The sequence below is a fragment of the Neopelma chrysocephalum genome, unplaced genomic scaffold (genome assembly GCF_003984885.1).
Source record: "Neopelma chrysocephalum unplaced genomic scaffold, ASM398488v2 Primary Assembly neopelma1_94913, whole genome shotgun sequence".
Taxonomy (NCBI): domain Eukaryota; kingdom Metazoa; phylum Chordata; class Aves; order Passeriformes; family Pipridae; genus Neopelma; species Neopelma chrysocephalum.
The window spans coordinates 1,117-5,124 of NW_020923616.1; the positions used below are offsets into that span (position 1 = coordinate 1,117).

The 4,008-nt window shown below is 28.3% G+C and overlaps 1 long non-coding RNA gene across 1 annotated transcript in view; it reads left to right on the top strand.

Moving 5' to 3' along the window:
- The first annotated feature begins 1,336 nt into the window (after window positions 1–1,336).
- Window positions 1,337–4,008, top strand: part of LOC113980653 — a 3,200-nt gene continuing 528 nt past the window's right edge. Inside the window, exons 1-2 of the long non-coding RNA XR_003538189.1 lie at window positions 1,337–1,440; window positions 2,578–2,653. This is a non-coding gene — a long non-coding RNA (uncharacterized LOC113980653). The remainder of the gene's footprint in view (window positions 1,441–2,577; window positions 2,654–4,008) is intronic.

Sequence of the window (4,008 nt, forward strand, 5' to 3'; positions counted from 1 at the left end):
TCCTGGATTTTTTCCACGCAGAGTTTCCGATTTGGTCCCGAAATTGCTTATGTTGGAGCAACAATCCTGGATGTTTGCAAAGGGATCCGGAATAAGACGTTGGTGGGTGGGAACCAAAAGGGTGAGTTGTGCTCTCTCAGCTCAGGACCATAAATTGAGCTTAATTAAGTAATTAATACATTTTATTAATTAATAATTAATCCATTTTATTAACTAATAATTAATCCATTTTATTAACTAATAATTAATCCATTTTATTAACTAATAACATAAATAATTAATATCAATTTTAATAAATTAAATTAATAGAATTCGATTATAAAATGTAAATTCAAGTTTACTCTTTAAGTTCAACATTTAAAAAGGTAATTGAATTTGTAAAATTCAATTAATTTATAAGTTAATAATTAATTTATAAAATTCAATTAGGAGTAAATGTTTGTAATAAATAGTGTATAATAAAGTTGCTAATAATTCATAATCGATTACATTAAATTCATTACATTTCATTTCAAAGTGAAATTTGAAATTACATTTGAGTTTAGCATAGTTAATAATTAATATATAGTTATTATGCATAAAATATGATATAGTAATTGTATATAAATAACTAGTTGTTAATAATTAGTTAATAATTTAATTTATAAAATAAACTAATTACGTTAATAATATTAATAGTCGAATTAATAGATTTTATTTTATGAATAAATTTTATTTAAATATTATTTTGTTTAAATTTTATTTTATTTAAATTTTATTTTTTTACATTCTATTTTATTTAAATTCTATTTTAAATTCTTTTTTATTTACATGTCTTCTATTTAAATTTTATTTTATTTAAATTTTATTTTTTTAATCTCTTTTTTCTTTACATTTTATTTTATTCACATTTTATTTTATTTGAATTTTATTTTATTCTTTAAATTTTATTTTCTTTAAATTCTTTTTTCCTTAAATTCTATTTTCCTTAAATTCTGTTTTATTCAATTTTCATTTTCTAAATGAACTTTAGGATTTAATGTGAAAAAGTTGGTTAAATTTATCAAGCTAATAAACAGATAACATAATTAAATGTATATTAAATATATCAATATATATTTCTATTAATAATATAATATAATAATAATAAGAAATATAATACCTTTCATCTACAAAACCATGTTAAATATGTTAACAAATCCATAAATCAATTAAATTTATCAAACTGAAGATAAATACGACCCATAAAGGAGAAATAACTAAACAAATAACGCTGATCCGTGGAATTCCTTGGATCCGGATCCTGACTCCCGGGATCCCTGGGAATGTGTCCGTGCAGGCGCCATCCGGGGCTCCATGGAAGGGAAGATCACGGTCCTTTCCCGCAGCAATTCCAGCGTTTTCGACGACGCCGTCAAACTCACCGGGAGGGACAGACCCATCCCAATCCACGTCATCGGGGTAGGTGGGAACGGCCACGGCCAATTCCCGCCTTTGGAATCGATATTCCGTCAAAAAGCGGGAATCTGGTGCGGCCGGGAAGTGATTTGGAGCCGTTTTATCCTCAAATCCCGTTTTTAGGCTGATTTATCCCGGTTTTATCCAGCTTTAGGTGGGATGGGGCGGGAAAAGAGGGGGTGGAACAAGTGGCTGGAAGTATTTGGAAGAGCTGGAGCGGTTCCGGTGCCTTTGGAATTAAAAATCAGCCGGAATCGAGTGTAAAAACAGGGAAAGAATAACCATTTTCCATGTTTTCTTGGGAGACAACGGCAGTGTTTGAAGCTGGAAGCGACCTTGGAATGTGCCGGGATCATCGTGGATTCCCAGCCCTGTGGGGCTTTGATCCCTGGCTCGATCCACCTGGGAAATCCAAGGAAAACTGGGGCCTTTTTGGGAAGGGAAATCGGGATTTTCCGCAGTGCCGGACATCAACCCCTTGAGGGAGCAACAGCCCCGGGATTTCCCTGGATTTTCATTCCCAAAAAAGTGGAGCCGGAGGAGAATACGTCCACCCACACCTGCAGGAACCCCTGGGCTGGAATTCCAGGAGGGTTTTAACCCTGCTCCACATTCCAAAGCCTCAGGAATCACTGGGCTTCGAGCTCTGAATCGCCAATAAAATCTCACGGAATAGGGAAAAACCTCCTTTAATTTGGGAATTTTGCAGCCGGAATTGGAGGAGCTCAAAGCCGAGGAATTCTTTGGAATTTTTAGGCCGATATTCCAAATTTTTCACCACCAAAATTAAAATGAAATAAGCCTTTGAAGCGGTGGCTGCCCAGTACCAAATAAAAATTTGGGATAAATTTGATTTATCCCAATAAATCTGTGATATATTTAATTTATCCTGATTTTCCTTTGGGTGGAACAAACCGAAGAGGATTTAGAAACGAGGGGGCAAAAAAAATACTTTTGGGAAGTAAAAAATGCCCTCAAAAAAAAAAAGAGCTTTTTGGGTCAATTTATGTTGAAACTGAGATATTTTTTTTTCCCACTTTATTTTCCCTGGAAGAGCCGCTTTTATTTTGGGATATTAAAATAATAATAAAATAATAATAAAATAATAATGGAAAAGCTCCGTTTTTTTGGTTGTTTTAGGGCTTGGCTCGTTTTGGCCTGAGCAGGATTTATGATATTTGGAAGCTCAGTCAACCTGCAGAAGTCAGGGAAAAATGTGAGTATTGTCCTTGCCCCTTTTTCCTGGTTCCTTTTCTGTTTCCTCAGGGAATTCTCAGGGGAAAAAACTGATTTTTTAATTATTTTTTTTTAACTCCTATCCGAGCTATTTTTGGCAGCTTTAGGATCTTCATTTCTTATGACCAAAAATGCCAAAATTTTGGGGTCTGTGTCTGGGATCCCTCCCCGGATTTCCACTTAGCTGGAAACTTATCCCAGGAAACCCCGAGTTTGGGATGTTTTTCCCTATTTTTCCTGATTTTTAGATGGTTTTTATTTTGCCTTAAGCTTCCCCCTCTTTTCTTTTGGGTTTTAAATCCTGCTTTCTTTTCCCTGGTGGATAAAAATCCCTCCTTTGCAGCCTTTTGGCAGCAGGAATCGAAGGAAAAACAAGGAAAACAAAGGATTTGTTGATTGATTATAGTATATAATTAATATTATAATAGTATAATATTAATATTATTATTAATATTAATTAATAGTATTCTTAATATTATTTATATTAATAGTAGTAAATACTTATATAATTGATTTATTAACATATAATTAATTTATAATATAAATTTATTATATATAAAATAGACAGTGTGTATTTATTGTTTAGTTATAATTAGAAAAATTAATACTATATAGCCCTATATATTGATAACTGCTATATTAAAATATTGTTATTTATTAATATAATATTATGTTATTATTAATGTAATATATTGTTATTATATATTTAAATGTATTGATAATTCTTATTGATATATTATTAATATATTATTAATATATTACTAATATATTATTAATATTTTATTAATATTCTATTACTGTATTATTAATAATGCAACTAAAACATATATTATTATTCAAATTTAATTAAAATAAAAGTAATAACACAAACATATAAATAATGTATTCTTTATATTACATTATATTTATAATATATAAGATAATACTTTTATATATAATATACACATATAACAAACATATTGTTATAATTAAAATAACATTATTGTATTGTATATATTATTGTATAATTTGACACATACATATTATATATAATAATGTATTGTAATATGATAATACATTTATATATAATAATACAATATATTAATACTATTGTAAGATTTATGATACTTATAATTAAATTTTAATTCTAATTAATATAAATGAAGTAAACTAATATAATAATAAATAAATAATAATAAATAATGATAAATAATAATATAAATTATATAATGTAATAACACTTATTTTAATTAAATTTTAATTCTAATTTAATATAAATGAAGCAAACTGTATAATATAATAAAAAATAAATAATAAATAATGATAAATAATAATATAAATTATATGATGTAATAA